This window comes from Cygnus olor, chromosome 5, assembly GCF_009769625.2.
Source record: "Cygnus olor isolate bCygOlo1 chromosome 5, bCygOlo1.pri.v2, whole genome shotgun sequence".
NCBI lineage: Eukaryota > Metazoa > Chordata > Aves > Anseriformes > Anatidae > Cygnus > Cygnus olor.
Window position 1 is genome coordinate 3,630,817 of NC_049173.1, and position 12,254 is coordinate 3,643,070.

The following is a 12,254-nucleotide window of genomic DNA, read 5'->3' on the forward strand; positions in this document are numbered from 1 at the left end:
AAGCCTTCTCATCTGCATCCTCCCAAACCTTTGAGCCACCTACAGTGCTTGTGGTCTGAAATAAATACTCAGATGTTTTCCCAGGCAACCAGTGGTTTCTTCTCTTCGCTTTAGCTGCTTTCCCTTGAAATGGAGGCTGAGATGACCAAGGCAGAGCAAATGACAGAGAGAAGGACTCTAAGAGCAAACCAGTGTGTCAGACCATAGGTCTCACTGGTCCAACATCCTGTCCCTGGAAGTGACCAAAAGCCTCAAGAGGCCTGGGAAAGAGTATGAGGTTCAGATGACCTCCACCAAGAGCCTACTCAGCTTCCAGCTGTTTGCACATCAGGGACTTTCTGAGCCAGAAGTGACTGCCAGTAGCTCCCCTCAGAGCTGCTGTTGGCTCCTCAGTACCTACACCCAGGCCTGTCCGGGGCTGCTGAGGCACCCAGTCCCCCCAGCACAACTTAGGCAGTGCCAATCGAGCTGGGCTCTCCGTTGTCCTCACCCAAACACGTCTGTGATACATATCTATAAATCCTCCCTCTGGTTTGGCTCTTTTGGCACAACCCGCCCTCTGGTCCTGAGGCATGAGTCCTACGCTCCATGCTGGTGGTGGTGGTGAAAGGTGAAAACGCTCTTTGCCATTGCGCTATTCATTTACAAATTGGCCAAAATTCGTGCCCTCATCAATCCTTCTTTCTACAATAAATTCCCAAGTGTCCAACAAAGTTAAATCACATCCATTCTTCACCACCAGGCATTGACATGTGCTGGCATCCCCCTGCGTTTCAGCAGAAGCTGCCATAGATGGATTTCCTTCCTCCTCCCCTCCCTCCGCTCCTCCAGCTCTTCCCACCACTTGCGATACGGCACCCCGCAGCCATCACCACATGCTCACCCCACCCCTGTGAGCCTCTTGCAGGGAATTCGAGCCCCCCGACACCTAGGGCACTTCTCTCTCCCCTTGCCTTGCGACCATCTGTCTGCATCCAGCAGCAGAAGTACCACACACCCGCGCGCTCTCCCACCAACTCAACCTAAGCCCCTACCATCTGGAGATGATCTATTTGTCTATTTAGAATCCAAGCTCTCCAGGGCAGGAACTGTCTCTAATTGTGTTTGTGCCGTACCTACAGCTGCGTTGGACTGAATACACCCACTGTCATCTTCTCCTGGAAACTCAGTTCCTCCTGGGAGTGTCCAGCACTGAAAAGTAAGACCACTTGGAAATCCAAGTTGCTGGAGGCACATGCCAGAGCTCCTTGGTTGCACTTATATTAGACCACAGGCAAATTCTTCCAGTGACTGCAACAATCATCCAGCCCAATTTTTACTGCTGAGCTGACAAAGGGGGACTTAAAATCAGTGAAATTCAATCATGGCCCCGCCTGGTGGAGCTCACATCTGGCTGGGGCTCTGAATGTGCCCGTCCTACCAGGGGCCTGCCTGAGGACCCCAAATGCAATAGCACCTGTTTTGGTGACCTCCAGCCAATGCCACTGGGTGGTAAATTTGGGAGTCCCCAGTCAGATTTTGCAGGCTGAATTTGGCCTTCAGTCCAGCACTGCAGAACAGCTTCATGTGTATAAACCTACTGTTCACAACTAGTATATAATCTGCCTCGTGCTTTCAGGATCATGAAGACCTTAGGTGCTTTTGCTCAGAAAAAGTGCAAAAATTAATTGCTTTTTTTTTTTTTTTCCCACTTGCTATTTAACAGCTTTAATTAAAACAACTGTAATTGTATTAAGGCCTCTTCTCTGAACTATAGCCTGTTCATACCACCCCCTGCTCAGAACATATTTTTTCAAGCTGTATATTTGCAATTGCACTGAGCAGGTGGTGGTGTTATCACAAATAAACGAGGTGTTGTCACAAAAACAAACAAACAAAAAAGTTTTAGAAAAAGGGATAAAAAGACTTGATAAATTTCTGGTCTGATTCGAGAGACAGCATGAATGTGATACCACAGAAAGTCTCCTACACACGGTTAAAAACATCCTGGTTCAATAATACTATTAAAATTTTAAAAGTGCATCTATATATTTTCCCATTTGGCTAACTCCGGAACACCATTTCTGCTTGTTTTGGCTGATTTTTGTTCCTGCATTTGAGTGTAAAGGAACAGTAAGGAAGTTTATGAATGAGGTCCCACTCGCATTCCAGGCTCAGCTATGTACGCGGGCTGCTTTCTGCCGAGATCCTGGGATGAAGTCATTGCAAAACCACCTAGTTTGCCCAGTGTGTTAACTCAAAAAAGATTGAAATGGACAGATTTGCAGTTACTGCAATGCAAACACACATACAGTAGTTTTCCTGCATGCCAGTGTCGGCCAAACTTCAGCCCAGAAGGCTTGCGAAAGGGAGAAAAAAACTCTTTCCACTATGAAAGGCTGTTTATAAAATCAGTTTGATCAGCTCAGGAATGAGCTGAGATAATGTTTACCCACACAAACACAGAAGATCATGCAACTGTCTTAACATCCCGAGCTAAGATAACTACCCAGCTGAAAAAAAAAAAAAGAAGAAAAAAAGTTAGAACAACAGGAAATGAGTCATTTACTACCAGTTGCTCAGGTATTTTAAAGAGCTTCCAGAACATTTGCTTTTGTGTACCTAAGAGGAAAAGGTCGCTGGTGGCGGGGGAAGGCCTGACACGAGACATAAAAGTGACTTTCCTTGCTGAAAGAGTAAAGGCAGGAGAACCGTTCTGTGACAAGAGGATATGAAATACCCTGCAATTCATCAGCGAGGAGAATCAAACGCCACCCGAGCGATCAGCATTCTTGGGGATTACGATAAGGATTACGGTGAGTTGTTAGCAGGGCGAGCGAGCCACTGAAAGATGGGCTTCCCGAGTGCCTTGGAATAAATGGGACAATTAAGGCTTTGGGGGAGTTAATGAGATTTTTTCTTGAAATTTCGGAGCAGCTGGCCAGCCCATGTGCAGGCAAAAAACATTTATTTGAGGAGGGAAGAAAAATAGGTAGCAAAAACCAAAACGTTTGCATTCCCTAAAAATATACTCCAAGTCTTGTGAGGGGGAAATAAATTATCTGCAAAGCTATCCTGCTGTCGGGGAGAAAAATCTGAGGCATTTTCCAGCCCCGGCTGCCCTCTGCGCGGTGGTGAGCTGATCCCTCCGTCAGATGGGTCTCATCACGGCGGCATTCGGTGCCTCTGAGTCTTTCATGTGTTTAATCTCACAACCCACCTGTGAGGCGAGGAATTACAGTGTGGGAACTGAGGAAGAGGCCCAGACGTTTCGAGGGATTTAGCTGCCCAATTACCTGGCTCGGGGTTGGAGTGGGAATCGCCAGGAGAGAAGGGTGCTGCACCTGGGTCTGCCAGGCTGGAGTTGGAGCAGCTCCCTGCAGCAATGCCCATGTGGAGCCGGGACGTGGAGATCTGGGCATGTCCATTGTTTCTCCCTTGGTTATTGTTAAGAAATATTTTGAGCCTGGAGGAAAATAAATAAATAAATCGGAGAGACCGAATGGAGAGCGTGAAGGTCAGTTCTCTCTCCCAAGGCTGAGCAGAGTCTCACAGCGCTGGCAGTTATGTTGATTCCCAGTGAAACCATTTGCTAATTACCAAGAGCCATGAAGAAGTGTTACTGCCTTCTGAGTCACAGCTCTGCTGCCTCCCCGTGCACCACCACTGCTCACAGCTCCCCTGTCCCATGCCTCTTCCTGATCTGGGAAGGGTTCTGCTAAGGGGTCAGCGCAGCAGATATGCAGGGGGATGTTTGTCCTGGGGGTGTTTGTCCATCCTCTGTGCCTGAGTCTGTGTTGGCACGAGACACTGAGCACTAGCAGCTCTGTTTTCAGCAGAGGATTAGCAGCAGTGTGAATGCACAGGGCCACGCCATGCCTCTGAGGTCTCCAACAGGGGACAGTGACTGCATCCCCCAAATACCTCCTCCTGTACAGTGGTTATGGTAAAAGAGTCACAAGCACAAAAGGAGAGATGAGAAATAACGGAGCTATTGACATGGTTTTGTTGGTAGGAGTACCTGCTTGGGCATGAAGACGTTTGTTTTTAATTATTATATGCTGTTGTTCATGCAGCTCAGTCTCTGCATACTTTTCCTCTGCCACAGTATGACCCAGGAAACACATTTCACTCTAAAGGAATTCCAAGGCAGTATCAGAAATTCCTCTAGATCTTAATTTATAAGACAGTTTTCCCTGTGAAGGGCTACAGTGGGTGTTGTATTTTGATTTTTTGCCATGGCTTTGCTATCAGCTTCTGGTAAACCATAAAATAAAATAAAATAAAACCCAGCTCTCTCAATCTGCAAAACTGCATGACAAAGTACAATCAGTGTCTTATAAATCCACACTGCTATCAAGGCAGTTCCCATCCCATGCACTGTTTCTTATTAAATAAATATCTATCAGCCGATCACACATGCTGTGTTACATTGCTAGGTATCCAGGCAACTTATTCAAAACTTGCTGAAGTCAATGGAAATAGCCTGCTGTCCCCACCAGACCATTGGCTTCAAAACGAGCTCGAGCCCTCCTTTAGCAACCAGCAGCCTTCTCCCTGGTATGTCAGCTCCCCGCACCTGCATGGAGCAGGAACTGAAGAGGAAAAGCATTGAGAAAGTTGCACCAGGCCTCATCCGAAGGCCCGAGGACTCAACTGAACCCAAGTGGTTGCTGCTGCTGTTGGATGTCTCCCATTTTTTCCTGTCGCGAGCAGAAGGGCTGGGCTGGGCGGCTCGGCATCCATCAGCTCCCGAAACAGGCTGCACGGAGAGGTGGAGTTTCAGACAATCGGCACCCGCCTGCCAGCTGAAGTACAAAGCCTAATTGAAGAAAGCTGTTCTTTTCATCCACGCAAAGCATAAACAGCCAGTGTTATGGTGACAAACTTCCCAGCAGCTTCGTCGCTGCCACTCCAAGTCCTCGTGTACATCGATGCTGAAAGCAGAAAAAAGGAGGCGATGTACTTTTTTTGCAAAACTCCAGCTGATTCCAGCGTAGCTTCGGAGCTGACGCCCAAAATTTACACATCTGTGATGGTCCTTAATCATGTACCGGATAATTCTTGTTTGGGTCCAAACCATGGAAAAATTACTCTTTGTTTCATGAGCTTTTACACAAGATCTTTATTCCCCCCTCCACCTCCCTTATTAGATAAGGTTATTTTTATTTCATAACTCCTGCCGCTTTCCTCTGTTTCCTGATGGCTCCATGGACACTGTCTGTGCAAGCAATTCTCAATCCAAAACCCAAGGAATTCTCCATTGCAGACCGTGCCCTCGACAAGAGGAGGTTCCCCAATGCCACCCCGATCTCTCACAAGGGGACAGGGGTGACGACTTCTTCCTGGCTGAATATACCATATCCTCCAAGGGTCTGCTCTGATGCTGGGGTACAGGAACCACGTCAAAGGGCTTGGCAGGACGTGCAATGGTCTCAGGCTCTATTTCTGTTTTCGGGGCGTGCTGGGAGGAGTGGCAGGAGGTTAGCCTTTTCCCATCACCTTTGTGCCAGAGATACGCACGGCCCCGACGCCGCGCACTGTTGGCTGCTCATCACAAGGCCCCCTGTCAAAATGAGGATGGCTGATGAGCTACGAACAAGCTCACAGTTAGATAATAGATGAAAGAGCCTCAAGATAAATTAGGTGCCTCCAGAAAACCTGGCCAAATGTGTTTAAAACAGGGGATCCAACACCATTAATTCTCATCAAGCAGCTTTAAAAAAGGCAACCCAGCACTTGACTTATGCTTAGAAAACGTTATCTTTCCTTTTAACAGGGTTTTTATAGTGTATTTTGAGAAGATGACAAACAATAGGGTTATTTTGAAGTCATGCCAAACACTACATTCGCTGGAGGAGGAGAACAATGTTACCTCCTATCTGTCAACTGACCCTGCAGCCATTAAGCCATTTCACCAACAAACAATATTAATAAAAAAGGGAAAGTGCTGCTCTTAAGTTCCTTACAGCCAGAGCTGGAGAAATGTCTTCGAATGAGATATTCCTGTCCCCTCAGGAAAGATCACTTTGTCAAAAGCAAACCTTTCTGCAAGGAAGCATCAGTGTGATCATTTCTCATCTAAGAAACTAAAACAAAATGAAACATTTCAGTAATTCCCATGCTCCACACTGCAGAGGGGAAGACTTTGTTTGGTTTTGCTTCCCAGCAATTTTCATTTTTAAGCTGCACCATATAAAACTGAAATGCAAGGGATAAACTTTGAGCCATTGTGCAGAGTGGAGTTGGAGCTTACAGCTTCTGGAGCAGGGACCATATTTTTGGTTTTGTGTCTGCTCAGGGCCTCATGCTGATCTCTGACGTGCTACTGTAAGACAAATAAGTTTACAGCAAATAATAACAAATACATAACATCTTTTCACCAGTGGGAGTCTTTCCCAAATTGGCCCCAGCCACAAATAGAGCTGAAGACTTAAGGGGGACATATGGGAACAGCTATTTTGTTGGCAAGACGAACACCTGCTCGCAGAGCATCCAGCCAGCAGGATCAGAAGGTGTGTCATTGCTAAAAGTGCCGTATCATCCCATTTGAAAAATATCAACAAACTCATCCGAACATTTTCAAGGAGGAAATTCCTTCATAATTGGGATAAGCCTGCTCTCATGTGACAGCCTGGCCTTGGTGTGTTTTTGGGCTGCACGCACCAAACTAGCAAATAATGTGGTTTTCAACGCAGAGGGGCTGTCTGCACAGGTAGACCTAGGGGAATCTGTGCCTGTGGGGTTAGGAGCTAATAATAGCCACCCCTTACTTACACACGCAGACTGAACTGCGCTTTCAATGCAAACATGAGTAATAATGATGCTATTTTCGGCTTTATTGGCACATGTCACCCCGGGTGCTCAGATTGCAAATTCAAACACATGCTGAACATGGGACAAAACCAGCTTCTTCTGGCCCAGATCCGCCCAGCTGTCTTCGCCCCACGCTGAGCCCTGTTCCCTTCCCTGCAGCTCTGGGCAGGTGCAGGGCTCGGCTGGGGAGAGCTCGGTGCAAGTGCGGGGCCTTTGCAACCTGATATGCCAGGGGCAGAAGTCGCTTTCATGTGCTGCATGTTTAGGCAAGTCTATGTCTTGAGGCCAACACACACAAAAAAAAAAATCCGCCATAAGAAAATAATTGGATGTTAATTTCCTCCAGCTTTGACTTAATTAAGCACAATTCCAGAAAATAATAAAGGGAGAAGGGAGAATGGGCATCTTTTAAAGATGTTGCTTGGGTAGGCGCAGAGCCCACTTTGTGAAGAAAAGTCTCTGATTGTGGCAGGGAGGTCTCAGCCCGTGGGCTGTACACATCTAATGTCTGCACCTTGGGCATCACAACCGAGGGCTGCAGCAACCCACGGGAGCAAGGGTGCAGCCCAAGGGCCCAAATCCCTGGGCTGCTTGGAAAACCCAAGCGAGAGACCCTACAGCCCCTGTACCCTGAGGCGGATGCTCTCTGGGGGTCTGCCCTTGTCCCCGAGGATCCCTTTTGAGCCGAGGTCACAGCGGCCCCCACTCGTGCTCAGCACCCATTGCTCAGATGCCCCAGCTGGGAGAGTGGCTGCTGTGCTGCTCCTGCTTGGGCTGGGAAGGGATTAGTTAATTAACAGCCCAGGAGTGCCAGGTGAAAGCCTATCTGTCGGAGCGAACATGCCCCGGTTCCTAGGCGTGTACACATGTGGTATCGTTTTTCCATTATTTGGAACATACAGAACTAAATTAATAACAGTTCTTACAAGGCCCTGGGGCTCTCTGTGGAAGAATTTTGATCTCCTTAGGAAAGGCTCACCATTTCTCATAGGAGAGATGCACTTGACTCCTGACCTCTTTTCAAAGGCACCTGTGTGAGCTTTTAAAATCCACTACCACCAATTATCCACTTTCAACCTGAAGTGTTTAAACCTCGGACCACATTAACTGAGCTTAGCACATAGCCATGTCATTGCAGACTTCCTGATGTGAGGAGATGCCTTGACACGGCTGAAAGAGAGTTTAGGGATGAGGCATGAGATTATCAGCTTCTCCTCCTGACAGCTTCAAACAAAGGAGCCTTTTAGCCACCTGGTTTGTGTCTCCCACACCTGCATTAAGATTGGGAGACAAACCTTTGTACTGCTGCCTTGATCCTATTATTTGCATGTACCTGTCCACAGTCACCCTGCATCACTTAATAGCCTTCAGAGAGACCAAAGGGAAGAAGATGCACATCTACTATTTCTCTTTCAGCTTTAATACCTTTTCTTTACTTTTTTCTTTCTCTCTCTCTCTTTTTTTTTTTTTTTTTTTTTTTTTCCTCTCCAGGGCTGCAAGACTTTTAGGACACTATGGCATTTATTTAAACTCTAAGGAGATTTATTTGGCAGGGGGGTGGAAAGGGGGATACTGTGAGAAGGCAGAATATGGGGATGAGGGATGAAAAGGGAGCGGAGGCCATTTTAAGGGCTTCTGGCCGGGTTGTGGAGCACAAAGTCCTGTACCTGCTCTCAGCAATGGGCAGATGTTTGGCTGCAGGACTCCTCTGCTCCCTGCACTGGTTCGGCCCTGAGATCATGTCCATCCCTGGTCTCCATGCAGAAGGAGACACTGGTGGCCTTCCCCATCACTGCCCCCAATCCCAGACTGCAAGGAATGCCCACCCTCGAGGTGCTTGACCTCTACTCCAGGCACCTGCTCCCCTTCCCCACCCCGTGTTGGGGTGCAGCCTCATTCCTCCCCATTCAACAGCACCGATCCCCTACATCCATGGGCTCAAGCACCCCTAGAAGCCAGCTCCCAGGCCAGACTTAGCCTGGACACAGAGCTCAGGATGTGCCCCCCTTCCCGCTCCCTCCACCCGCTGGTGAAATTAGCTTTGTCTTCTCTGTCCCAGAGCTGGAAGGAATGTCTAGATTTTAAATTAAATTCATATTCTCTTTCCCATGCTCACAGAATTAGCCAAAAGGACAGAACATTATTAACCTTCCGGATCCAGCCCTAGCTGACAAGGTGTCTATGTGAGGGGAGATTTCAGCTGTAGCCTGCATATATACATCGCGGCGCTCAGCCACAGCCAGCTCCTTGACTCATCAATGTAACTCAGTAAGGTAGAAATATTGGAGTTGCATTCATATTGCAGGCCTGGTTTAAATCACTAGCATTGTGGAAAGCTCTGGATAGGTCCAAAAAATAGGAGGGAAAAAAAGAGTTTTCTGGTTCTAGTTTTTCATATTTTCTTTTCCCCTCTGAAAAGTGAAACCCTCCAGCTGCCCGGCATTGCACAATGGCCCAAATACTGTGAGTTCCAGCCCTAATCCCCACCGCTCCGCACGCCAGCCCGCGCAGGGCTCGGCAGCATGCCCGCCGCTGTCATGTTCCCCCGAGCCCTGCCGCTGCCCCAAGGGGGAAAGCATTGTCTGCTCCTGGGGCCAGTGGTGTGTGGCTTGTCCCCATCACCAGACCTTGTGTTTGGCCTGCAAAAGTTGTCCTGAAAGAAACACAGGAGAGGGACAAGGAATGGGGTCAGCTCTCTTCTTGGCTACCCTCTGGTTTGTGCTCTCACAAAATGGGTGTAAATCTCTAGATTTTGGTCATGTGTTATACATGCTTTCCATTATGGTCAGAGAGCAGTGCCAGGGATCTGCCAGTGTGCCAGGTGGGATGAAGCCAAGCCCAAGCATGTTTTCTGGTTCCCAGATGAAGGATAAACCCCTCGTTGTCCTGCCATCCCCGCAGAGGGGACGTGCCATGGGTGCTGTGCTCACCCTTGCAGGATCCCTTCCATCGTGGCTGCGGCTTGCCAGGCAGCTGGGGAAAGCCACTCAGATCCAGCCCTGGTTTTGTTGTTATTGTTATCATGATTATTATTATTACCAGAAGAGTGGCAAAGCCTAGGATCTCCAACATCTGCATTGCTGACACCCAGCATAAAGCAAAGCTTCACCCAGGGGTCAGGTGTCCTCGGGAGGGACTGATATAAACAAGTGATTATCAGGCATACTCGATGGATCGCCCAAGAAACATCCCCATAAGTAGACTGATCCTCAGCAAATAGCCCTGTGCCAAGTGCCATCCCCTAGTGAACAACAAAGGCTCGACCAGAAGTCAACAGCACCAGAGGGAAAGGATGGGCTGTGGTTAAAGATATGTGTTGCGCCTTCCAAGAGGGATGGATTTAGTTCTTCTCTTTGGCTTAGCTTTCCTATGATCATGACGTCAAATGAATCACTTCATCTTCTGCCACCTCAGCGCCCCATCTGTTAAAGCATATTTATAGTATTTTTTTCTCTTCTCTTGCCCTTTGTCTTTTCTATTCTGATTATGAAGTCCTCAGAGCAAGGTTGCCTCTTCTACGCAAGGTCCAGCAGAAGAGAGCTCTGACCTGAGTTCCTGCTGCTGGAATACAAATATTATCTAGCGGGCTATACGGTGCCTACCATGTTGATGCTGGTTGAGGAACATGCATTACAATCCATGAAAAATTCTGATTTGAATGAAAACGTTGAGTGGTTTGGTTGGGGAAGGAGAACGCTGAGCATGGTTCCATTTTTTTTTCCCAGCAAAATCTCTGAAGGAAGTTGACAAAGTCCAGAAATTCTTGTGAAATCAAAAAGCATTCAACAATCAGCGCTACAAAGTAAAACAAAAGACAATATCGTCTGTCCCACTGGCGGGTTTCCTTCCTCCCCACAACTTGCTGGAAACCCTTCTCTGACGCCCAGCCTTGGTCAGGGCTCTCATTCCAAAGCAATTGCTTCTGTGCCTGTGTGTCAAGAAAAATCTGTTTCCAATAGGCACTAAAAGGTCTGCTCATCGTACTCCTGTTTCACAAAAAGCACTCCCAGCTCCTCTCGGCAGCACGCTGGCAGTGGCTCACAAGGCATTTTGCCCTCGTCCTCCAGCCTGCAGAGCTGTGCCGGGTCCAGGAGGCTCGCAGCTGGCCCAAGACCAGCTCGTGGGAAGCTTCTGTGCTTCGAGGCGAAGCCCTCCCCGGCCCCTCTCGGCTTCCCCTCTCCTGCTGCCACGGCAGAAGGTGGACAAATTGAAAACCTTTCACCTCGCTTTGCTTCTCCTTGGCTCATCGAGGGGCTGGAGCTTCCCACCAGCAGCTCCTCAGGAAGGGATAAAGCTGCCCATGTGTATTTTTTTCTTCCTGCATTTTTTTAAAAATGAAATTCTAAAGAAAACGTCAGTGTGCAAATTAATAGCTTTGTACCTGTAGGTGGTAAAATGGTTTAGGGAGCATCAGACGATCTGTGTTAAATTCAGCTACAGGACAGAATTCCTCCTTTCTCTGAACAAATAAAGTTTTGTGCAGAAATAAAGGTGTCCATAGTTATTTTCCCCATCACAGACAAGGCTGTGGACTTACCTGCAAGCCACGTTGCCCCTGAGTCCAGGAGCACCCTGAGGACTTGTGCTGGAGACGATGTCCTGCTGTCACCAGGAGCAGCCCTGTAGGAGTGCATGGGGAGATCCAGAGTGCTCCCTCCTCCTGCTTCTTGCCCCATCGCCCCCCAGGAGTGCTGCCCAAGCCATTGCCTCATCCTGACCCTACCTCCTGGAGGCCTGTCCAGCAGCCAAGGCCCTATTTGCGAGGATCCAGGAGCTTGTTAATCACCCCGAGCTGTGAAGTTCCTCAAGTGGAACCGGAGGCTGGTCAAGAAGCATCTATTTGTTCCCTCGCTCCATCCTCAGATGCCAGAGCATCTCCAGAGGAGGTCAGAGCGGATTCCCAGAAATGTGACCCATCCCCTCAGCAATGTGAGGGTAATTCAGAGCGGGCCGTGGGCTTGCCGGCACCGCCGGAGTTTGCTGCCATGACTTCACGAAGCGCTGCACACCCCCAGGAAGAGCAGGCCAAGGAGGAGGAGTCCGGCGGTGCCTCTGCTGCCCTCGGACAGCAGGGGCTCGCGGTTGTGTAATGTTTACATGACCACAGAGCTCTCCATGGCTACACAGACCTCAGGAACAACAGCTCGAGCCCTTGTGCTCGGAGGAGAGCAGCCCTCTTCCCCTTGAGCAAGAGGAGCCTGGGTGAGTAGCTGAGAGCTGCCTGCGCTGCGGGAAGAGCCAGCAAAGCCCCACACATTGTTGTGTTGGTGTTCTCCATCTCCAAGCCACAACAAGCTTCCAAATGTATTGTTTTCATGGCTGGGATTCCTGCAATGCCCTTGTCCCTCCTACAGTGCACACCATGTAGTCCCCAGATCCCTCACTCACACTTTGGATGTGTTTTGGGAAGGTGTTGGCAGCTGCATGTCCTCCACCCCATCTGCACTGCAACATCACCA

At 48.7% G+C, this 12,254-nt stretch overlaps 1 long non-coding RNA gene across 2 annotated transcripts; it reads right to left on the reverse strand.

Moving 5' to 3' along the window:
- Nucleotides 1-2,615: 2,615 nt before the first annotated feature.
- Nucleotides 2,616-11,471, reverse strand: LOC121071402. Of its 2 annotated transcripts, XR_005820570.1 has the most exons (3): nt 11,333-11,468; nt 3,276-3,445; nt 2,616-3,199 (listed from the first exon to the last, which is right to left on the reverse strand). It is a non-coding gene; the product is annotated as an uncharacterized LOC121071402 (long non-coding RNA). The 2 variants fall into 2 exon arrangements; XR_005820571.1 differs by lacking the exon at nt 2,616-3,199 and having other exon boundaries at nt 3,422-4,916; nt 11,333-11,471.
- Nucleotides 11,472-12,254: the final 783 nt, after the last annotated feature.